Source organism: Lissotriton vulgaris, chromosome 1_1 (assembly GCF_964263255.1).
Source record: "Lissotriton vulgaris chromosome 1_1, aLisVul1.2, whole genome shotgun sequence".
Classification (NCBI taxonomy): Eukaryota; Metazoa; Chordata; class Amphibia; order Caudata; family Salamandridae; genus Lissotriton; species Lissotriton vulgaris.
In genome coordinates this window covers 1,372,438,526-1,372,464,284 of record NC_141685.1, presented here as the reverse complement: position 1 = coordinate 1,372,464,284, position 25,759 = coordinate 1,372,438,526, and the positions used below count along the sequence as shown (strand labels likewise).

Here is a 25,759-nt window from a genome sequence, read left to right as displayed (position 1 = left end):
CTATGAGAGGGGCAGACCTCACAGTAGTGAAAAATGTAATAGACTGTTTGATACTGCTAGGACATACAAACTACCACAGTACATGTCTTACCTTTTACTTACATAGCATGATGCCCCTAGGACTACCTAGGGCCTACCTTAGGGGTTACTGATATGTAATAAAATTGGAGTTTAAGGCTTGGCAAGTAGTTTTAAATGCCAAGTCGAAGTGGCAGTACACTGCAGCACAGGCACTGCAGTAGCAGGCTTGAGACAGGTTTGAAATGCTATTTCTTTGGGCCGCACAATCAGTCCCTGGGTATATGGTATACCACTTTACAAGGGGCTTTCAAGTAAATTAAATCTGTCAGTCAGGTATACTCCAATTATACACATGATTAGGGAAGAAGCACGTGCAGTTCAGCACTGATTAGTAGCGATAAAGTGATCAGAGTCCTAAGGCCAACAAAAAGATACAGCAAAATGCGGAGGTGAAAAGCAATAAGGTGGGGTTGGGACCACCTTAAGAATGCAAGGTCTAACAAAAACGAACTAAGGATAACATGAGTAAAACATCAGGTTTCTCTACAGCATTTGGTGAGACAAGTGGGCCTTCTTTTATCTTCCATAAATGCAATCTTTCCCGGACCCCTTTATTATATAGCTCTTCAAGGAAAAAATATAAAGCACTTACAAAGGAGCCTGAAATACTCAAAGATGGTAGACTTCTGTAATATGGGCCATATACTAAAAGCAGCACGAAAACAGAGTGCAATAGGGTCCAAAAAACTTGAGCGACCCATGAGAGTATGCATGCAAGCCTATGGTATTCCAAACTAGAGATATACGCATGCAATTTTTGTTTTTAGGAGAGAATGTGCCTGCTGAAAAAAACATTATTTTTAAAAAGTGCATTGCAGAATATCAGGAATTTGCTGTGGGACACCTTGAAAACTTGCATACAGATTATGTGCACACGCCTCACAGTCAGTTGTTGTGGCCGAGTGGTTAAGGCGATGGACTAGAAATCAATTGGGGTCTCCCCGCGCAGGTTCGAATCCTGCCGACAACGAGAAACTTTTTAACATCGGCTACAATTTCAGGAGTTAACCTTTAGTATTTCTTCAATGTCAGTTTTATAAATAGGTGGCTTATTTTGGTGTCACTATTGCCATATCACATATTTATTATCGCTCCCCCTTTCATATCTTTGCTATAACTCTCGTCCTTCATTAGCGCTGGTGCAAACGCTTCAAATTATTATACCCTGGCTCTCTCGGTCATACCTGTGCATGCACTTGAAACTTACTTTACCAATAAAAGAAGCAAATAGAGAAATAAAATAAAAGTGCTAGCTGGATTAGGCAAACACACTTCATAAAACTGCATTTTCTTTTCTATTCTCCCCCGTGTTACAAGCTTAACTGCTCCCTGTGTAATTTCTCTTAACCTGCTGTTCCTGGAAGAGAATTTCTTCTACAAGTTCTTTCTGTGTTTTTTCCTAGTCTTTTCTTTCCCTTTTCTTAGATTTGTAACTGTTCCTTTACGTGCTCTATTTAGGCGCCATTAATCTCATTTGAGCTCCTTGTACCTGCTGCTGTTTTCTCCACACCTCATACTGCCTTTTTCCTCTTTCTCTCTTTCTCTGCGGTTGGTGGCTACTTTCCAAAGCGTCTGATGCCCCAATGTTCCTTCGTCTTGTTGTCAGACGTGAATTTGAAAAGCAACAAAATTAACAAGCCTTTACCACTCACACATGGTAGAAGTTTATACTTTAATTCAATGAGCTAAGAAAAGTGTGTTGTGGGGCCCCTACGAGCCATGGTGCTTGCTTCATCATAAATAGGCATGCAGTCATTAGCCACAGCTCTGATCATGGGTCACTGAGGTCAGTTTCAATAATTCCTCAAAAACCTAACCATGCAGTCCCCCCTAACTGTGTAGTTATCTTGATTTACTGCTGTTTGTGTGATTAGCTGGGAGGAGCTCACGGCAGCATCTTCCCAATAAAAGTGTAGATGGACTGTTCCTTAACTCTTTCTTGCTTCACATACAGATGGCTTGAGGAGGTACAGGGGAGATGCAGGTCTAATAAACAGAATAGAATATCTGCGCCAGGTGTGTTTCTCTGCATTGGTGTCCCATCACAGGCCCACCAGTGTATGTGTGATCTTTGACTCCTGCCAGTTAAAAGCAGGCGGCCAGGAAACGGTTTCAGTCTATCAACCACTGAGGAGATAAAGCCTTTGTATAAGGAATGAGGAAGCAATGAACACATTCAGCCTATCACAGGAGTAGCCCTGAGTGTTCCGAATTATAATTTCTTCATGTCACTGTACGTTATTGAGCCCAAGTATCTCGCCGTGATCGTATAGTGGTTAGTACTCTGCGTTATGGCCGCAGCAACCTCGGTTCGAATCCGAGTCACGGCATTGTGGTTGGCAATGTCAAGGCAGCTGGGTTTTTCCTTTACAGAATTCCCAAATGTACCAGTTGTTTTTGTAAAATGTATATTAAAAACAGATCCTTTTCAATATTTAAACGATCTAACGACAAATTATTTAAACACACATGATTATAAGATGTAGGTATACTGTACTTACTGACATAAATTATCGTTCTTGAACATATTTGCGGTAAGGGGAGCGGAGCTCTCCCCCAGGCCAATCAGAATGCAGATGAATGCAGTTGCAGTTGAGTGACCTGTGTTGTGGCTGTCTACAGGGAATGCACATATGTAGCTGTCTCGCAGCCCAATTCAGACGTCAATTGAAGACAGGTTTTCATGCAAATAGAGCAGTAAGTGCAGAGAAATGCTCACTCTCTAAAAATGGCATTTATAAAATAGTAAGATTAAATCCAACCTCACCAGTAGATAGGATTTATCAATAAATAAATAAAGCTTCTCCTCTCTGATATGGAATTACCCCGCAAAAAGTATAAGGGAATACCCAATGCTAACCTATGAGAGGGGCAGACCTCACAGTAGTGAAAAATGTAATAGACTGTTTGATACTACTAGGACATACAAACTACCACAGTACATGTCTTACCTTTTACTTACATAGCATGATGCCCCTATGACTACCTAGGGCCTACCTTAGGGGTTACTGATATGTAATAAAATTGGTGTTTAAGGCTTGGCAAGTAGTTTTAAATGCCAAGTCGAAGTGGCAGTACACTGCAGCACAGGCACTGCAGTAGCAAGCTTGAGACAGGTTTAAAATGCTATTTCTTTGGGCGGCACAATCAGTCCCTGGGTATATGGTATACCACTTTGCAAGGGGCTTTCAAGTAAATTAAATCTGTCAGTCAGGTATACTCCAATTATACACATGATTAGGGAAGAAGCACGTGCACTTCAGCCCTGATTAGTAGCGATAAAGTGATCAGAGTCCTAAGGCCAACAAAAAGATACAGCAAAATGCGGAGGTGAAAAGCAATAAGGTGGGGTTGGGACCACCTTAAGGTCTAACAAAAACGAACTAAGGATAACATGAGTAAAACATCAGGTTTCTCTACAGCATTTGGTGAGAAAAGTGGGCCTTCTTTTATCTTCCATAAATGCAATCTTTCACGGACCCCTTTATTATATAGCTCTTCAAGGAAAAAATATAAAGCACTTACAAAGGAGCCTCAAATACTCAAAGATGGTAGACTTCTGTAATATGGGCCATATACTAAAAGCAGCACGAAAACAGAGTGCAATAGGGTCCAAAAAACTTGAGTGACCCATGAGAGTATGCATGCAAGATTATGGTAATCCAAACTAGAGATATACGCCTGCAATTTTTGTTTTTAGGAGAGAATGTGCCTGCTGAAAAAAACATTATTTTTAAAAAGTGCATTGCAGAATATCAGGAATTTGCTGTGGGACACCTTGAAAACTTGCATACAGATTATGTGCACACACCTTACAGTCAGTTGTTGTGGCTGAGTGGTTAAGGCGCTGGACTAGAAATCCATTGGGGTCCCACCGCGCAGGTTCGAATCCTGCCGACAACGAGAATCTTTTTAACATCGGCTACAATTTCAGAAGTTAACCTTTAGTATTTCTTCCATGTCAGTTTTATAAATAGGTGGCTTATTTTGGTGTCACTATTGCCATATCACATATTTATTATCGCTCCCCCTTTCATATCTTTGCTATAACTCTTGTCCTTCATTAGCGCAGGTGCAAACGCTTCAAATTATTATACCCTGGCTCTCTCGGTCATACCTGTGCATGCACTTGAAACTTACTTTACCAATAAAAGAAGCAAATAGAGAAAAAAAATAAAAGTGCTAGCTGGATTAGGCAAACACACTTCATAAAACTGCATTTTCTTTGCTATTCTCCCCCGTGTTACAAGCTTAACTGCTCCCTGTGTAATTTCTCTTAACCTGCTGTTCCTGGAAGAGAATTTCATCTACAAGCTCTTTCTGTGTTTTTTCCTAGTCTTTTCTTTCCCTTTTCTTAGATTTGTAACTGTTCCTTTACGTGCTCTATTAAGGCGCCATTAATCTCATTTGAGCTCCTTGTACCTGCTGCTGTTTTCTCCACACCTCATACTGCCTTTTTCCTCTTTCTCTCTTTCTCTGCGGTTGGTGGCTACTTTCCAAAGCGTCTGATGCCCCAATGTTCCTTCGTCTTGTTGTCAGACGTGAATTTGAAAAGCAACAAAATTAACAAGCCTTTACCACTCACACATGGTAGAAGTTTATACTTTAATTCAATGAGCTAAGAAAAGTGTGTTGTGGGGCCCCTACGAGCCATGGTGCTTGCTTCATCATAATTAGGCATGCAGTCATTAGCCACAGCTCTGATCATGGGTCACTGAGGTCAGTTTCAATAATTCCTCAAAAACCCATTGTGGTTGGCAATGTCACGGCAGTTTGGTTTTTCCTTTACAGAATTCCCAAATGTACCAGTTGTTTTTGTAAAATGTCTATTAAAAACAGATCCTTTTCAATATTTAAACGATCTAACGACAGATTATTTAAACACACATGATTATAAGATATAGGTATACTGTACTTACTGACATAAATTATCGTTCTTGAACATATTTGCGGTAAGGGGAGCGGAGCTCTCCCCCAGGCCAATCAGAATGCAGATGAATGCAGTTGCAGTTGAGTGACCTGTGTTGTGGCTGTCTACAGGGAATGCACATATGTAGCTATCTCGCAGCCCAATCCAGACGTCAATTGAAGACAGGTTTTGATGCAAATAGAGCAGTAAGTGCAGAGAAATGCTCACTCTCTAAAAATGGCATTTATACAATAGTAAGATTAAATCCAACCTCACCAGTAGATAGGATTTATCAATAAATAAATAAAGCTTCTCCTCTCTGATATGGAATTACCCCCCAAAAAGTATAAGGGAATACCCAATGCTAACCTATGAGAGGGGCAGACCTCACAGTAGTGAAAAATGTAATAGACTGTTTGATACTACTAGGACATACAAACTACCACAGTACATGTCTTACCTTTTACTTACATAGCATGATGCCCCTAGGACTACCTAGGGCCTACCTTAGGGGTTACTGATATGTAATTAAATTGAGGTTTAAGGCTTGGCAAGTAGTTTTAAATGCCAAGTCGAAGTGGCAGTACACTGCAGCACAGGCACTGCAGTAGCAGGCTTGAGACAGGTTTGAAATGCTATTTCTTTGGGCGGCACAATCAGTCCCTGGGTATATGGTATACCACTTTACAAGGGGCTTTCAAGTAAATTAAATCTGTCAGTCAGGTATACTCCAATTATACACATGATTAGGGAAGAAGCACGTGCACTTCAGCTATGATTAGTAGCGATAAAGTGATCAGAGTCCTAAGGCCAACAAAAAGATACAGCAAAATGCGGAGGTGAAAAGCAATAAGGTGGGGTTGGGACCACCTTAAGAATGCAAGGTCTAACAAAAACGAACTAAGGATAACATGAGTAAAACATCAGGTTTCTCTACAGCATTTGGTGAGACAAGTGGGCCTTCTTTTATCTTCCATAAATGCAATCTTTCCCGGACCCCTTTATTATATAGCTCTTCAAGGAAAAAATATAAAGCACTTACAAAGGAGCCTCAAATACTCAAAGATGGTAGACTTCTGTAATATGGGCCATATACTAAAAGCAGCACGAAAACAGAGTGCAATAGGGTCCAAAAAACTTGAGCGACCCATGAGAGTATGCATGCAAGCCTATGGTATTCCAAACTAGAGATATACGCATGCAATTTCTGTTTTTAGGAGAGAATGTGCCTGCTGAAAAAAACATTATTTTTAAAAAGTGCATTGCAGAATATCAGGAATTTGCTGTGGGACACCTTGAAAACTTGCATACAGATTATGTGCACACGCTTCACAGTCAGTTGTTGTGGCCGAGTGGTTAAGGCGATGGACTAGAAATCAATTGGGGTCTTCCCGCGCAGGTTCGAATCCTGCCGACAACGAGAAACTTTTTAACATCGGCTACAATTTCAGGAGTTAACCTTTAGTATTTCTTCAATGTCAGTTTTATAAATAGGTGGCTTATTTTGGTGTCACTATTGCCATATCACATATTTATTATCGCTCCCCCTTTCATATCTTTGCTATAACTCTCGTCCTTCATTAGCGCTGGTGCAAACGCTTCAAATTATTATACCCTGGCTCTCTCGGTCATACCTGTGCATGCACTTGAAACTTACTTTACCAATAAAAGAAGCAAATAGAGAAATAAAATAAAAGTGCTAGCTGGATTAGGCAAACACACTTCATAAAACCGCATTTTCTTTTCTATTCTCCCCCGTGTTACAAGCTTAACTGCTCCCTGTATAATTTCTCTTAACCTGCTGTTCCTGGAAGAGAATTTCATCTACTAGCTCTTTCTGTGTTTTTTCCTAGTCTTTTCTTTCCCTTTTCTTAGATTTGTAACTGTTCCTTTACGTGCTCTATTTTGGCGCCATTAATCTCATTTGAGCTCCTTGTACCTGCTGCGGTTTTCTCCACACCTCATACTGCCTTTTCCCTCTTTCTCTCTTTCTCTGCGGTTGGTGGTTACTTTCCAAAGCGTCTGATGCCCCAATGTTCCTTCGTCTTGTTGTCAGACGTGAATTTGAAAAGCAACAAAATTAACATGCCTTTACCACTCACACATGGCAGAAGTTTATACTTTAATTCAAAGAGCTAAGAAAAGTGTGTTGTGGGGCCCCTACGAGCCATGGTGCTTGCTTCATCATAATTAGGCATGCAGTCATTAGCCACAGCTCTGATTATGGGTCACTGAGGTCAGTTTCAATAATTCCTCAAAAACCTAACCATGCAGTCCCCCCTAACTGTGTAGTTATCTTGCTTTACTGCTGTTTGTGTGATTAGCTGGGAGGAGCTCACGGCAGCATCCTCCCAATAAAAGTGTAGATGGACCGTTCCTTAACTCTTTCTTGCTTCACATACAGATGGCTTGAGGAGGTACAGGGGAGATGCAGGTCTAATAAACACACTAGAATATCTGCGTCAGGTGTGTTTCTCTGCATTGGTGTCCCATCACAGGCCCACCAGTGTATGTGTGATCTTTGACTCCTGCCAGTTCACAAGCAGGCGGCCAGGAAACGGTTTCAGCCTATCAACCACTGAGGAGATAAAGCCTTTGTATAAGGAATGAGGAAGCAATGAACACATTCAGCCTATCACAGGAGTAGCCCTGAGTGTTCCGAATTATAATTTCTTCATGTCACTGTACGTTATTGAGCCCAAGTAGCTCGCGGTGATCGTATAGTGGTTAGTACTCTGCGTTGTGGCCGCAGCAACCTCGGTTCGAATCCGAGTCACGGCATTGTGATTGGCAATGTCACGGCAGTTGGGTTTTTCCTTTACAGAATTCCCAAATGTACCAGTTGTTTTTGTAAAATGTCTTTTAAAAACAGATCCTTTTCAATATTTAAACGATCTAACGACAAATTATTTAAACACATATGATTATAAGATGTAGGTATACTGTACTTACTGACATAAATTATCGTTCTTGAACATATTTGCGGTAAGGGGAGCGGAGCTCTCCCCCAGGCCAATCAGAATGCAGATGAATGCAGTTGCAGTTGAGTGACCTGTGTTGTGGCTGTCTACAGGGAATGCACATATGTAGCTGTCTCGCAGCCCAATTCAGACGTCAATTGAAAACAGGTTTTCATGCAAATAGAGCAGTAAGTGCAGAGAAATGCTCACTCTCTAAAAATGGCATTTATAAAATAGTAAGATTAAATCCAACCTCACCAGTAGATAGGATTTATCAATAAATAAATAAAGCTTCTCCTCTCTGATATGGAATTACCCCCCAAAAAGTATAAGGGAATACCCAATGCTAATCTATGAGAGGGGCAGACCTCACAGTAGTGAAAAATGTAATAGACTGTTTGATACTACTAGGACATACAAACTACCACAGTACATGTCTTACCTTTTACTTACATAGCATGATGCCCCTAGGACTACCTAGGGCCTACCTTAGGGGTTACTGATATGTAATAAAATTGGTGTTTAAGGCTTGGCAAGTAGTTTTAAATGCCAAGTCGAAGTGGCAGTACACTGCAGCACAGGCACTGCAGTAGCAGGCTTGAGAAAGGTTTGAAATGCTATTTCTTTGGGCGGCACAATCAGTCCCTGGGTATATGGTATACCACTTTGCAAGGGGCTTTCAAGTAAATTAAATCTGTCAGTCAGGTATACTCCAATTATACACATGATTAGGGAAGAAGCACGTGCACTTCAGCACTGATTAGTAGCGATAAAGTGATCAGAGTCCTAAGGCCAACAAAAAGATACAGCAAAATGCGGAGGTGAAAAGCAATAAGGTGGGGTTGGGACCACCTTAAGAATGCAAGGTCTAACAAAAACGAACTAAGGATAACATGACTAAAACATCAGGTTTCTCTACAGCATTTGGTGAGAAAAGTGGGCCTTCTTTTATCTTCCATAAATGCAATCTTTCACGGACCCCTTTATTACATAGCTCTTCAAGGAAAAAATATAAAGCACTTACAAAGGAGCCTCAAATACTCAAAGATGGTAGACTTCTGTAATATGGGCCATATACTAAAAGCAGCACGAAAACAGAGTGCAATAGGGTCCAAAAACTTGAGTGACCCATGAGAGTATGCATGCAAGATTATGGTAATCCAAACTAGAGATATACGCCTGCAATTTTTGTTTTTAGGAGAGAATGTGCCTGCTGAAAAAAACATTATTTTTAAAAAGTGCATTGCAGAATATCAGGAATTTGCTGTGGGACACCTTGAAAACTTGCATACAGATTATTTGCACACGCCTTACAGTCAGTTGTTGTGGCCGAGTGGTTAAGGCGATGGACCAGAAATCCATTGGGGTCCCACCGCGCAGGTTCGAATCCTGCCGACAACGAGAATCTTTTTAACATCGGCTACAATTTCAGAAGTTAACCTTTAGTATTTCTTCCATGTCAGTTTTATAAATAGGTGGCTTATTTTGGTGTCACTATTGCCATATCACATATTTATTATCGCTCCCCCTTTCATATCTTTGCTATAACTCTTGTCCTTCATTAGCGCTGGTGCAAACGCTTCAAATTATTATACCCTGGCTCTCTCGGTCATACCTGTGCATGCACTTGAAACTTACTTTACCAATAAAAGAAGCAAATAGAGAAATAAAATAAAAGTGCTAGCTGGATTAGGCAAACACACTTCATAAAACTGCATTTTCTTTTCTATTCTCCCCCGTGTTACAAGCTTAACTGCTCCCTGTGTAATTTCTCTTAACCTGCTGTTCCTGGAAGAGAATTTCTTCTACAAGCTCATTCTGTGTTTTTTCCTAGTCTTTTCTTTCCCTTTTCTTAGATTTGTAACTGTTCCTTTACGTGCTCTATTTAGGCGCCATTAATCTCATTTGAGCTCCTTGTACCTGCTGCTGTTTTCTCCACACCTCATACTGCCTTTTTCCTCTTTCTCTCTTTCTCTGCGGTTGGTGGCTACTTTCCAAAGCGTCTGATGCCCCAATGTTCCTTCGTCTTGTTGTCAGACGTGAATTTGAAAAGCAACAAAATTAACAAGCCTTTACCACTCACACATGGTAGAAGTTTATACTTTAATTCAATGAGCTAAGAAAAGTGTGTTGTGGGGCCCCTACGAGCCATGGTGCTTGCTTCATCATAAATAGGCATGAAGTCATTAGCCACAGCTCTGATCATGGGTCACTGAGGTCAGTTTCAATAATTCCTCAAAAACCTAACCATGCAGTCCCCCCTATCTGTGTAGTTATCTTGCTTTACTGCTGTTTGTGTGATTAGCTGGGAGGAGCTCACGGCAGCATCCTCCCAATAAAAGTGTAGATGGACTGTTCCTTAACTCTTTCTTGCTTCACATACAGATGGCTTGAGGAGGTACAGGGGAGATGCAGGTCTAATAAACAGAATAGAATATCTGCGCCAGGTGTGTTTCTCTGCATTGGTGTCCCATCACAGGCCCACCAGTGTATGTGTGATCTTTGACTCCTGCCAGTTAAAAGCAGGCGGCCAGGAAACGGTTTCAGTCTATCAACCACTGAGGAGATAAAGCCTTTGTATAAGGAATGAGGAAGCAATGAACACATTCAGCCTATCACAGGAGTAGCCCTGAGTGTTCCGAATTATAATTTCTTCATGTCACTGTATGTTATTGAGCCCAAGTAGCTCGCCGTGATCGTATAGTGGTTAGTACTCTGCGTTGTGGCCGCAGCAACCTCGGTTTGAATCCGAGTCACGGCATTGTGGTTGGCAATGTCACGGCAGCTGGGTTTTTCCTTTACAGAATTCCCAAATGTACCAGTTGTTTTTGTAAAATGTATATTAAAAACAGATCCTTTTCAATATTTAAACGATCTAACGACAAATTATTTAAACACACATGATTATAAGATGCAGGTATACTGTACTTACTGACATAAATTATCGTTCTTGAACATATTTGCGGTAAGGGGAGCGGAGCTCTCCCCCAGGCCAATCAGAATGCAGATGAATGCAGTTGCAGTTGAGTGACCTGTGTTGTGGCTGTCTACAGGGAATGCACATATGTAGCTGTCTCGCAGCCCAATTCAGACGTCAATTGAAGACAGGTTTTCATGCAAATAGAGCAGTAAGTGCAGAGAAATGCTCACTCTCTAAAAATGGCATTTATAAAATAGTAAGATTAAATCCAACCTCACCAGTAGATAGGATTTATCAATAAATAAATAAAGCTTCTCCTCTCTGATATGGAATTACCCCCCAAAAAGTATAAGGGAATACCCAATGCTAACCTATGAGAGGGGCAGACCTCACAGTAGTGAAAAATGTAATAGACTGTTTGATACTACTAGGACATACAAACTACCACAGTACATGTCTTACCTTTTACTTACATAGCATGATGCCCCTAGGACTACCTAGGGCCTACCTTAGGGGTTACTGATATGTAATAAAATTGGTGTTTAAGGCTTGGCAAGTAGTTTTAAATGCCAAGTCGAAGTGGCAGTACACTGCAGCACAGGCACTGCAGTAGCAGGCTTGAGACAGGTTTGAAATGCTATTTCTTTGGGCGGCACAATCAGTCCCTGGGTATATGGTATACCACTTTACAAGGGGCTTTCAAGTAAATTAAATCTGTCAGTCAGGTATACTCCAATTATACACATGATTAGGGAAGAAGCACGTGCACTTCAGCACTGATTAGTAGCGATAAAGTGATCAGAGTCCTAAGGCCAACAAAAAGATACAGCAAAATGCGGAGGTGAAAAGCAATAAGGTGGGGTTGGGACCACCTTAAGAATGCAAGGTCTAACAAAAACGAACTAAGGATAACATGAGTAAAACATCAGGTTTCTCTACAGCATTTGGTGAGAAATATGGGCCTTCTTTTATCTTCCATAAATGCAATCTTTCACGGACCCCTTTATTATATAGCTCTTCAAGGAAAAAATATAAAGCACTTACAAAGGAGCCTCAAATACTCAAAGATGGTAGACTTCTGTAATATGGGCCATATACTAAAAGCAGCACGAAAACAGAGTGCAATAGGGTCCAAAAAACTTGAGTGACCCATGAGAGTATGCATGCAAGATTATGGTAATCCAAACTAGAGATATACGCCTGCAATTTTTGTTTTTAGGAGAGAATGTGCCTGCTGAAAAAAACATTATTTTTAAAAAGTGCATTGCAGAATATCAGGAATTTGCTGTGGGACACCTTCAAAACTTGCATACAGATTATGTGCACACACCTTACAGTCAGTTGTTGTGGCCGAGTGGTTAAGGCGATGGACTAGAAATCCATTGGGGTCCCACCGCGCAGGTTCGAATCCTGCCGACAACGAGAATCTTTTTAACATCGGCTACAATTTCAGAAGTTAACCTTTAGTATTTCTTCCATGTCAGTTTTATAAATAGGTTGCTTATTTTGGTGTCACTATTGCCATATCACATATTTATTATCGCTCCCCCTTTCATATCTTTGCTATAACTCTTGTCCTTCATTAGCGCTGGTGCAAACGCTTCAAATTATTATACCCTGGCTCTCTCGGTCATACCTGTGCATGCACTTGAAACTTACTTTACCAATAAAAGAAGCAAATAGAGAAATAAAATAAAAGTGCTAGCTGGATTAGGCAAACACACTTCATAAAACTGCATTTTCTTTGCTATTCTCCCCCGTGTTACAAGCTTAACTGCCCCCTGTGTAATTTCTCTTAACCTGCTGTTCCTGGAAGAGAATTTCATCTACAAGCTCTTTCTGTGTTTTTTCCTAGTCTTTTCTTTCCCTTTTCTTAGATTTGTAACTGTTCCTTTACGTGCTCTATTTAGGCGCCATTAATCTCATTTGAGCTCCTTGTACCTGCTGCTGTTTTCTCCACACCTAATACTGCCTTTTTCCTCTTTCTCTCTTTCTCTGCGGTTGGTGGCTACTTTCCAAAGCGTCTGATGCCCCAATGTTCCTTCGTCTTGTTGTCAGACGTGAATTTGAAAAGCAACAAAATTAACAAGCCTTTACCACTCACACATGGTAGAAGTTTATACTTTAATTCAATGAGCTAAGAAAAGTGTGTTGTGGGGCCCCTACGAGCCATGGTGCTTGCTTCATCATAATTAGGCATGCAGTCATTAGCCACAGCTCTGATCATGGGTCACTGAGGTCAGTTTCAATAATTCCTCAAAAACCTAACCATGCAGTCCCCCCTAACTGTGTAGTTATCTTGCTTTACTGCTGTTTGTGTGATTAGCTGGGAGGAGCTCACGGCAGCATCCTCCCAATAAAAGTGTAGATGGACTGTTCCTTAACTCTTTCTTGCTTCACATACAGATGGCTTGAGGAGGTACAGGGGAGATGCAGGTCTAATAAACAGAATAGAATATCTGCGCCAGGTGTGTTTCTCTGCATTGGTGTCCCATCACAGGCCCACCAGTGTATGTGTGATCTTTGACTCCTGCCAGCTCACAAGCAGGCGGCCAGGAAACGGTTTCAGCCTATCAACCACTGAGGAGATAAAGCCTTTGTATAAGGAATGAGGAAGCAATGAACACATTCAGCCTATCACAGGAGTAGCACTGAGTGTTCCGAATTATAATTTCTTCATGTCACTGTACGTTATTGAGCCCAAGTAGCTCGCCGTGATCGTATAGTGGTTAGTACTCTGCGTTTTGGCCGCAGCAACCTCGGTTCGAATCCGAGTCACGGCATTGTGGTTGGCAATGTCACGGCAGTTGGGTTTTTCCTTTACAGAATTCCCAAATGTACCAGTTGTTTTTGTAAAATGTATATTAAAAACAGATCCTTTTCAATATTTAAACGATCTAACGACAAATTATTTAAACACACATGATTATAAGATGTAGGTATACTGTACTTACTGACATAAATTATCGTTCTTGAACATATTTGCGGTAAGGGGAGCGGAGCTCTCCCCCAGGCCAATCAGAATGCAGATGAATGCAGTTGCAGTTGAGTGACCTGTGTTGTGGCTGTCTACAGGGAATGCACATATGTAGCTGTCTCGCAGCCCAATCCAGACGTCAATTGAAGACAGGTTTTGATGCAAATAGAGCAGTAAGTGCAGAGAAATGCTCACTCTCTAAAAATGGCATTTATACAATAGTAAGATTAAATCCAACCTCACCAGTAGATAGGATTTATCAATAAATAAATAAAGCTTCTCCTCTCTGATATGGAATTACCCCCAAAAAAGTATAAGGGAATACCCCATGCTAACCTATGAGAGGGGCAGACCTCACAGTAGTGAAAAATTTAATAGACTGTTTGATACTACTAGGACATACAAACTACCACAGTACATGTCTTACCTTTTACTTACATAGCATGATGCCCCTAGGACTACCTAGGGCCTACCTTAGGGGTTACTGATATGTAATAAAATTGGAGTTTAAGGCTTGGCAAGTAGTTTTAAATGCCAAGTCGAAGTGGCAGTACACTGCAGCACAGGCACTGCAGTAGCAGGCTTGAGACAGGTTTGAAATGCTATTTCTTTGGGCGGCACAATCAGTCCCTGGGTATATGGTATACCACTTTACAAGGGGCTTTCAAGTAAATTAAATCTGTCAGTCAGGTATACTCCAATTATACACATGATTAGGGAAGAAGCACGTGCACTTCAGCACTGATTAGTAGCGATAAAGTGATCAGAGTCCTAAGGCCAACAAAAAGATACAGCAAAATGCGGAGGTGAAAAGCAATAAGGTGGGGTTGGGACCACCTTAAGAATGCAAGGTCTAACAAAAACGAACTAAGGATAACATGAGTAAAACATCAGGTTTCTCTACAGCATTTGGTGAGACAAGTGGGCCTTCTTTTATCTTCCATAAATGCAATCTTTCCCGGACCCCTTTATTATATAGCTCTTCAAGGAAAAAATATAAAGCACTTACAAAGGAGCCTCAAATACTCAAAGATGGTAGACTTCTGTAATATGGGCCATATACTAAAAGCAGCACGAAAACAGAGTGCAATAGGGTCCCAAAAACGTGAGTGACCCATGAAAGTATGCATGCAAGCCTATGGTATTCCAAACTAGAGATATACGCATGCAATTTTTGTTTTTAGGAGAGAATGTGCCTGCTGAAAAAAACAATATTTTTAAAAAGTGCATTGCAGAATATCAGGAATTTGCCGTGGGACACCTTGAAAACTTGCATACAGATTATTTGCACACACCTTACAGTCAGTTGTTGTGGCCGAGTGGTTAAGGCGATGGACTAGAAATCCATTGGGGTCTCCCCGCGCAGGGTCGAATCCTGCCGACAATGAGAATCTTTTTAACATCGGCTACAATTTCAGAAGTTAACCTTTAGTATTTCTTCCATGTCAGTTTTATAAATAGGTGGCTTATTTTGGTGTCACTATTGCCATATCACATATTTATTATCGCTCCCCCTTTCATATCTTTGCTATAACTCTCGTCCTTCATTAGCGCTGGTGCAAACGCTTCAAATTATTATACCCTGGCTCTCTCGGTCATTCCTGTGCATTCACTTGAAACTTACTTTACCAATAAAAGAAGCAAATAGAGAAATAAAATAAAAGTGCTAGCTGGATTAGGCAAACACACTTCATAAAACTGCATTTTCTTTTCTATTCTCCCCCGTGTTACAAGCTTAACTGCTCCCTGTGAAATTTCTCTTAACCTGCTGTTCCTGGAAGAGAATTTCATCTACAAGCTCTTTCTGTGTTTTTTCCTAGTCTTTTCTTTCCCTTTTCTTAGATTTGTAACTGTTCCTTTACGTGCTCTATTTAGGCGCCATTAATCTCATTTGAGCTCCTTGTACCTGCTGCTGTTTTCTACACACCTCATACTGTCTTTTCCCTCTTTCTCTCTTTCTCTGCGGTTAGTGGCTACTTTCCAAAGCGTCTGATGCCCCAATGTTCCTTCGTCTTGTTGTCAGACGTGAATTTGAACAGCAATAAAATTAACAAGCCTTTACCACTCACACATGGCAGAAGTTTATACTTTAATTCAATGAGCTAAGAAAAGTGTGTTGTGGGGCCCCTACGAGCCATGGTGCTTGCTTCATCATAATTAGGCATGCAGTCATTAGCCACAGCTCTGATTATGGGTCACTGAGGTCAGTTTCAAAAATTCCTCAAAAACCTAACCATGCAGTCCCCCCTAACTGTGTAGTTATCTTGCTTTACTGCTGTTTGTGTGATTAGCTGGGAGGAGCTCACAGCAGCATCCTCCCAATAAAAGTGTAGATGGACCGTTCCTTAACTCTTTCTTGCTTCACATACAGATGGCTTGAGGAGGTACAGGGGAGATGCAGGTCTAATAAACAGAATAGAATATCTGCGCCAGGTGTGTTTCTCTGCATTGGTGTCCCATCACAGGTCCACCAGTGTATGTGTGATCTTTGACTCCTGCCAGTTCACAAGCAGGCGGCCAGGAAACGGTTTCAGCCTATCAACCACTGAGGAGATAAAGCCTTTGTATAAGGAATGAGGAAGCAATGAACACATTCAGCCTATCACAGGAGTAGCCATGAGTGTTCCGAATTATAATTTCTTCATGTCACTATACGTTATTGAGCCCAAGTAGCTCGCCGTGATCGTATAGTGGTTAGTACTCTGCGTTGTGGCCGCAGCAACCTCGGTTCGAATCCAAGTCACGGCATTGTGGTTGGCAATGTCACGTCAGTTGGGTTTTTCCTTTACAGAATTCCCAAATGTACCAGTTGTTTTTGTAAAATGTCTATTAAAAACAGATCCTTTTCAATATTTAAACGATCTAACGTCAAATTATTTAAACACACATGATTATAAGATGGAGGTATACTGTACTTACTGACATAAATTATCGTTCTTGAACATATTAGCGGTAAGGGGAGCGGAGCTCTCCCCCAGGCCAATCAGAATGCAGATGAATGCAGTTGCAGTTGAGTGACCTGTGTTGTGGCTGTCTACAGGGAATGCACATATGTAGCTGTCTCGCAGCCCAATCCAGACATCAATTGAAGACAGGTTTTCATGCAAATAGAGCAGTAAGTGCAGAGAAATGCTCACTCTCTAAAAATGGCATTTATACAATAGTAAGATTAAATCCAACCTCACCAGTAGAAAGGATTTATCAATAAATAAATAAAGCTTCTCCTCTCTGATATGGAATTACCCCCCAAAAAGTATAAGGGAATACCCAATGCTAACCTATGAGAGGGGCATACCTCACAGTAGTGAAAAATGTAATAGACTGTTTGATACTACTAGGACATACAAACTACCACAGTACATGTCTTACCTTTTACTTACATAGCATGATGCCCCTAGGACTACCTAGGGCCTACCTTAGGGGTTACTGATATGTAATAAAATTGGAGTTTAAGGCTTGGCAAGTAGTTTTAAATGCCAAGTCGAAGTGGCAGTACACTGCAGCACAGGCACTGCAGTAGCAGGCTTGAGACAGGTTTGAAATGCTATTTCTTTGGGCGGCACAATCAGTCCCTGGGTATATGGTATACCACTTTACAAGGGGCTTTCAAATAATTAAATCTGTCAGTCAGGTATACTCCAATTATACACATGATTAGGGAAGAAGCACGTGCAGTTCAGCACTGATTAGTAGCGATAAAGTGATCAGAGTCCTAAGGCCAACAAAAAGATACAGCAAAATGCGAAGGTGAAAAGCAATAAGGTGGGGTTGGGACCACCTTAAGAATGCAAGGTCTAACAAAAACGAACTAAGGATAACATGAGTAAAACATCAGGTTTCTCTACAGCATTTGGTGAGACAAGTGGGCCTTCTTTTATCTTCCATAAATGCAATCTTTCCCGGACCCCTTTATTATATAGCTCTTCAAGGAAAAAATATAAAGCACTTACAATGGAGCCTCAAATACTCAAAGATGGTAGACTTCTGTAATATGGGCCATATACTAAAAGCAGCACGAAAACAGAGTGCAATAGGGTCCAAAAAACTTGAGTGACCCATGAGAGTATGCATGCAAGCCTATGGTATTCCAAACTAGAGATATACGCATGCAATTTTTGTTTTAAGGAGAGAATGTGCCTGCTGAAAAAAACATTATTTTTAAAAAGTGCATTGCAGAATATCATGAATTTGCTGTGGGACACCTTGAAAACTTGCATACAGATTATGTGCATACACCTTACAGTCAGTTGTTGTGGCCGAGTGTCAGAAGCAGTACCTGAAATATCCAGATCTCCGTGGGAGCGAGCTGCTATCTTCAGCGATGCTAATTTCCGAATTCCCAAACACCCCTGCACCCGGATTGCTCCAAGCCCAGGAATGGAAGGGAAAGGGGAAGTGGATAACAAACAACAAAGAGAGTCTTCCACACTGGTGTCTCGTACTACCTCTGGAAGGAGTGGCTGGGGAACACCTGCAACAGGGAGCAGAACATTACTAACGTTCTAATAAATCATGGGCGACACACTCACTCACTCTCGACTCTCCTCAATCATACCTGGTTATTGTGTGGAGTTAGCTTCTCTCTTAATGAGTCCCAAAGGTGAGGTGAGGGTTGGAACTCTTGTTGCTTGTGTAGAGATGTTGCAAAGATGATGTGAAGGTTAGAGGTGGTAAACAACAGTATTACCATATGCATATAATATATACTCTCATTTACTTGACGAATTTCGAAATCAAGGAGAAACACTCAAGGTCTGGTCACAACTGGATGTTCAGAACAGTTCTGGAAACATTCTCTGAAGGCTCTGAGTAGATGACGGGCAAAGCACTGGGCTACGACAGAACCGGCAAGTCTGAAGCATGAAAGTTCTTACCGGGGTTCTGAGACAATGCAGAAGGTACTTGCCCACTGGACGAAACTCCGACGAGGAATGCTTGACTGACAGAGTCCGCACGGCCAGACACAGGCCGCGACAAGTCAGAGGCACACAACCGGGAATGCAGGAATCCTCAGGAACGAAGCGAGAAACGCTTCCAGGGATAGCGGGACAGAGTCTCTGTGAAAGCTGACTGGAATTGCGGGAAAACTATGGCAGAACGCGGTGAATTGACAGGAGCCAAACTCAGGGCGTCTAACTGCTGGAAAGGGACAGTTGAAGTGCGCCACATAGAACGTGCGGCGTTAGGAAATGGCGGACTGCAGAAAAAGACTAGAACGCTAACTGCATCGAAATGGCGGCACAAGCCGGAGGCGAGCTACTCCTCCGTCCAGCCGTGATCATGAGCCAATTTCTGCAAGGAACCCCAAAGCGGGAACAGCCTCTCAACAAGAAATCTTCCCCTAGCTGCCGGGACTGACAGGGGTCTCTTGCTGGGGGTCGGCACAGTCCTGACAGTACCCCCCACCAAAGCCCCCTCCCTGGGTTTTTGGGGGTGAACCTTGTGGAATTCGCTGACCAATCTTGGGGCATGAACGTTGCTGCTGGGCTCCCACGACCTTTCCTCGGGACCATAACCCTTCCAGTCCACGAGGTAAAAGATTTTCCCTTTCTTGAGTTTGGAGTCTAGGATTCTCTTAACCTCGAATTCCTCTGAACTCTGAATTTGAACTGGAGCTGGGGGCTGGACACGTCTGAAGTTAGGTGGGTTTCTTTTAATCAATGACACGTGAAACGTAGGATGGATCTTCAATGACTTGGGGAGAGCCACTCTCACACTCACTGGGTTTATCATTCGCACCACAGGGTAGGGGCCCACAAATCTAGGTTGGAACTTTCGATTTCCTCTCAACCTCATGTGCCTAGTGGAAATCCACACCTTTTCTCCTGATTCATACACTGGACTCTCTTTTCTCTTCTTGTCTGCCTGTACCTTGTACGCATCTTTGGCCTTCTGGAGATTGGAAGAGGCTAACTGATAGGATTTCTGTAGCTCGTGTATAACCTCTTCGGCTGCTGGGACCTCCACGTCTACCCGACCCACTAGCATGTTAGGATGCCGACCCGAGTTCAGATAAAAAGGGGAAAATCCTGTAGACGAATGGACGGCATTGTTGTACGCGAACTCTGCCGTACTCAACAATGAGGGCCATTCCCCCTCCTGATCCATCAAATACAAGCGGAGATATTGTTCCAAATCCTGATTCACTCGCTCCGTCTGTCCATCCGTTTCCGGGTGAAAACTGGTGGACAAACGGGAGTCCACTCCTAGACCCTTGAGGAAAGCCTTCCAAAATCGAGAGACAAACTGTGGGCCTCGATCAGAGATAACCACCTTGGGAACCCCATGTAATTTCACAATGTGATCCACAAACAGAGTAGCTAACTGAGAGGCTGTGGGGAGGGACCTCAAAGGGACAAAATGGCTCATCTTGGTAAACATATCCACCACCACCCAAATGACGGAATACCCTTGGCTAGATGGCAGGTCTACTATGAAGTCCATGGAGACTGAATGCCAAGGAGACGGGGCAATGGGCAACGGCATTAACAGGCCCTGCGGGGACTGTCTCATACTTTTACCCTTAACACAGGGCTCACAAGTGGCGATGTCTTGCCTCACCTGAGCATCCATGCCGGGCCAACTGAAGGTTCTCTTGATTAAGTCCAGGGTCTTCTTCGCTCCTCTATGGCCTGCTAGCGGGTGGTCGTGAAAGTGCTGAATGACCTCACCTTGCAATTTCTCACTGGGGACAAACATCTTTTCTTGCCAAAAGGGACTTTGGTTCCTCACACTGCGGTCTGGACCACCTGATTCCCAATCTGAATATTCGGCCTTGGAAAACTCTTCCTTTATTCGGGCCTCCAAATCGTCCTCGAAAGCTATGGCAACTATCTTCTCCTCCGGAATAATGAATCCTTCCATCTTGGTTTTGATTTCCTCTCCCATACTCAGACGGGACAGAGCATCCGCCTTTCCATTGGAGGAGCCAGGCTTGTAAGTGAGGACAAAATCATAATCTACAAAGAAGAGCGACCAACGCAATTGCCTGGGGGTGAGCGTGCGCGCTGACTTGAGGAACTGTAGATTCCTATGATCTGTGAAAACCGTGACTACATGTTTCGCTCCCAACAAATAATGTCTCCACACTTTGAATGCTTCTTTGACGGCCAAAAGCTCCTTGTCAGCAATGGAGTAGTTTATCTCCGCCGGGGTAAGCTTGCGGGAATGGTACGCCACTGGATGAAGCTGCCCGGTGTTCTTCTGGCGCTGCGACAGGATTCCTCTTATGGCCAAATTGGATGCATCGGCCTCAATGAAAAAGGGCTCACTCGAACAGGGGTGTTGCAGTACTGGGGCTGTCACGAACGCTTCTTTTAATTGCTGAAACGCCTCCTCCGATTCTCGTTCCCAAACGAATCGCACATTTTTCTTTAGCAGCCTAGTGATGGGGCTCACCTTCTCGGAGAAGTTCAAGATGAAGCGCCTATAGAAATTAGCGAATCCCAGGAAACTTTGGATCTCCTTCACAGATCTGGGCGCCGGCCAAGACTTGATCGCTTGCAACTTAGAGTCGTCCATGGCAACTCCTTCCGGAGACAAAACAAAGCCCAAAAACTCCACTCGGGAAGAGTGAAAGACACACTTCTCCAGTTTGACAAATAGATGGTTTTCCAGTAGGCGTTTCAGGATGGCTCGCACATGATGAACGTGTTCCTCTAAGCTGTTGGAGTAAATAAGGATGTCATCGATGTAGACCACTGCGAAACGGTCCAGACACTCCCGAAGCACATCGTTGACAAAATGCTGGAACGCTGCGGGGGCATTGCAGAGCCCGAAGGGCATCACTTGATATTCATACAAACCAAACCTGGTTCGAAAGGCAGTTTTCCACTCCTCTCCTTCGGCCATGCGCACCAAATGATAGGCCCCCCGTAAATCCAATTTTGTATACACACTGGCATCTTTGACTTGATCTAAGAGTTCTGAAATCAGGAGCAGAGGATAACGGTTCTTCTTGGTGGCCAGGTTCAATGCCCGATAATCAATGCAAGTCCTCAAGGTCCCATCCTTCTTCGGAGTGAAGAAGAGGGGCGAAGACACTGGAGACTGAGAGGGGCGGATGAATCCATTGGCTAGATTTTGTTCAATATAGTCCTTCAAATGGAGATTCTCCGGTTCCGACAACGCATAGATTCTACTGCATGGCAAGGACACCCCTGGTTCCAACTCGATCCGACAATCATATTCTCGGTGGGGTGGCAACTTCTTAGCCTCCTTCTCATTGAACACCTCTTTCAGATCCTGGTATTCCTCGGGGATCTCTGGGGCCTCCAGAGCACACACCATTTGAACCTGATTGGCCAGGTTTTGGGACAACGTGGAACTTGGGCTCTCCGGAGCCAACTGGAAACAATGCTCAGAGCAAAACTCGGAACTCATCTTTACAGAACGCCGTGACCAATCAATCTGCGGGTTATGCTCGGTGAGCCAGGGTAACCCCAGTATGAGTTGGAACTGGGGGGCATCTATGAGACTAAATCGAATGAAGCTTCGGTGCTCTCCGGGGCCCACCACCGTCATCAACTCAGTATCATAAGCGATGGGTCCCGACGACAACTGGGTGCCATCCACTGCTCGCACTGGTTCCGGTCTGGGTTTCTTCTCAAACTGTATTCCCAAGGTCTTGGCAAACTGGATGTCACAGAAGTTCCCTGTAGCCCCCGAATCTACCATCACCGAAACCTCCTCCTTCTGAGCTTTTCCAAACTCGATCCTACACAGTAAATTCAGATGCGGGGCTGCGGATTGCAGGGTGTTGGCTAACAGTTGTGGCTTGGGAGTTGGCTCGTCACTCGCTCCCACCAGTGCAACTCCGTCTACTGGTGGAGCCGATCTTTTACCCACGAACTAGCCTTTGATCTCTTCGGACATTCCTTGACAAAATGGCCCGATTGCCCACAATACATACATAATCGACCTTGGCGCCTCTTTTCTCGTTCCTCCTGCGTAAGAGGACCTCGAATGGTTCCCACCTGCATCGGTTCTTCCTGGCTTTGGCCTTCTGGGTTTTTTACAACCTCCGGTCGAGACCGATCGAATCGTGGCGGGAGAGTACGGATGTCCTTTCGTCGTTCACTTCGCCTTTCTGCAAGTCTCTGATCAATCTGTAATACAAGGTCGATGAGTTCTGACACATCCGTGGGTCGTTTGGGAATCTGCACCAAACCGTCCTTCAGCTCATCCTTGAGGCCTCGGTAGAAAATGGCCGCCCGCTTAGCCTCTGGCCAACTCGTTTCGACGATCAATTTATTGAATTGTGCCAAGTAAGCCACCAACTCACGATTCCCTTGTTTCAATTCCAATAGTTCATTGTCGGTGGTCTGTGAAACATTTCTTCGGTCAAAAATGCGCAAAAACTCAGCTTTGAATTCTTCGAATTTATACAACACTGGATCGTTGCTTGCCACCAAAGGCAAAGACCACGCGGCGGCATCTCCGCTCAGGTAAGACAGGACAAAAGCCACTTTCGACTGATCCTCTTTAAACAGAATGGGCTTACACAAGAAATGCAGGGAACACTGGGTCAGAAAGATTTGGGCCTTGTGGGGATCTCCCTGAAATCTCTCGGGCGGGGCCAACGGAATGGTAGGGGACATCGCGTGCACCACCTGTGTGGTAAACTCCGTAGAAGAGGATGAGGAGGGAGCGGTACCAAAGGTAGATGATTTTATACCACCGAAGTTGGGGCGCGGGCTCTCTGCTAGTTCATCTAATCTCTGTCTTAAATAACTAGCCTCCTGGTTGGATTTCCTAACTTCCTCCCTCGTCTCACTCAACTGTTTCTGAAGTCCCTCTAACACAGAAGCCAAAGCTTTGACATCCAATCCCTCGGCCATCTCGCTCAGACGGAAGATAATTTTGGCACTTCAATCTGTCAGAAGCAGTACCTGAAATATCCAGATCTCCGTGGGAGCGAGCGGCTATCTTCAGCGATGCTAATTTCCGAATTCCCAAACACCCCTGCACCCGGATTGCTCCAAGCCCAGGAATGGAAGGGAAAGGGGAAGTGGATAACAAACAACAAAGAGAGTCTTCCACACTGGTGTCTCGTACTACCTCTGGAAGGAGTGGCTGGGGAACACCTGCAACAGGGAGCAGAACATTACTAACGTTCTAATAAATCATGGGCGACACACTCACTCACTCTCGACTCTCCTCAATCATACCTGGTTATTGTGTGGAGTTAGCTTCTCTCTTAATGAGTCCCAAAGGTGAGGTGAGGGTTGGAACTCTTGTTGCTTGTGTAGAGATGTTGCAAAGATGATGTGAAGGTTAGAGGTGGTAAACAACAGTATTACCATATGCATATAATATATACTCTCATTTACTTGACAAATTTCGAAATCAAGGAGAAACACTCAAGGTCTGGTCACAACTGGATGTTCAGAACAGTTCTGGAAACATTCTCTGAAGGCTCTGAGTAGATGACGGGCAAAGCACTGGGCTACGACAGAACCGGCAAGTCTGAAGCATGAAAGTTCTTACCGGGGTTCTGAGACAATGCAGAAGGTACTTGCCCACTGGACGAAACTCCGACGAGGAATGCTTGACTGACAGAGTCCGCACGGCCAGACACAGGCCGCGACAAGTCAGAGGCACACAACCGGGAATGCAGGAATCCTCAGGAACGAAGCGAGAAACGCTTCCAGGGATAGCGGGACAGAGTCTCTGTGAAAGCTGACTGGAATTGCGGGAAAACTATGACAGAACGCGGTGAATTGACAGGAGCCAAACTCAGGGCGTCTAACTGCTGGAAAGGGACAGTTGAAGTGCGCCACATAGAACGTGCGGCGTTAGGAAATGGCGGACTGCAGAAAAAGACTAGAACGCTAACTGCATCGAAATGGCGGCACAAGCCGGAGGCGAGCTACTCCTCCGTCCAGCCGTGATCATGAGCCAATTTCTGCAAGGAACCCCAAAGCGGGAACAGCCTCTCAACAGGAAATCTTCCCCTAGCTGCCGGGACTGACAGGGGTCTCTTGCTGGGGGTCGGCACAGTCCTGACACCGAGTGGTTAAGGCGATGGACTAGAAATCCATTGGGGTCTCCCCGCGCAGGTTCGAATCCTGCCGACAACAAGAATATTTTTAACATCGGCTACAATTTCAGAAGTTAACCTTTAGTATTTCTTCCATGTCAGTTTTATAAATAGGTGGCTTATTTTGGTGTCACTATTGCCATATCACATATTTATTATCGCTCCTCCTTTCATATCTTTGCTATAACTCTCGTCCTTCATTAGCGCTGGTGCAAACGCTTCAAATTATTATACCCTGGCTCTCTCGGTCATACCTGTGCATGCACTTGAAACTTACTTTACCAATAAAAGAAGCAAATAGAGAAATAAAATAAAAGTGCTAGCTGGATTAGGCAAACACACTTCATAAAACTGCATTTTCTTTTCTATTCTCCCCCGTGTTACAAGCTTAACTGCTCCCTGTGTAATTTCTCCTAACCTGCTGTTCCTGGAAGAGAATTTCATCTACAAGCTCTTTCTGTGTTTTTTCCTAGTCTTTTCTTTCCCTTTTCTTAGATTTGTAACTGTTCCTTTACGTGCTCTATTTAGGCGCCATTAATCTCATTTGAGCTCCTTGTTCCTGCTGCTGTTTTCTCCACACCTCATACTGTCTTTTCCCTCTTTCTCTCTTTCTCTGCGGTTGGTGGCTACTTTCCAAAGCGTCTCATGCCCCAATGTTCCTTCGTCTTGTTGTCAGACGTGAATTTGAACAGCAACAAAATTAACAAGCCTTTACCACTCACACATGGCAGAAGTTTATACTTTAATTCAATGAGCTAAGAAAAGTGTGTTGTGGGGCCCCTACGAGCCATGGTGCTTGCTTCATCATAATTAGGCATGAAGTCGTTAGCCACAGCTTTGATTATGGGTCACTGAGGTCAGTTGCAAAAAT

At 43.4% G+C, this 25,759-nt stretch overlaps 2 non-coding genes across 2 annotated transcripts; both read left to right on the top strand.

Moving 5' to 3' along the window:
- The first annotated feature begins 969 nt into the window (after positions 1-969).
- Positions 970-1,051, top strand: TRNAS-AGA (transfer RNA serine (anticodon AGA)). Its single transcript has one exon. It is a non-coding gene; the product is annotated as a tRNA-Ser (tRNA).
- A 1,288-nt stretch (positions 1,052-2,339) lies between these two features.
- On the top strand, positions 2,340-2,411 carry TRNAH-AUG (transfer RNA histidin (anticodon AUG)). Its single transcript has one exon. It is a non-coding gene; the product is annotated as a tRNA-His (tRNA).
- The last annotated feature ends 23,348 nt before the right edge of the window (positions 2,412-25,759 follow it).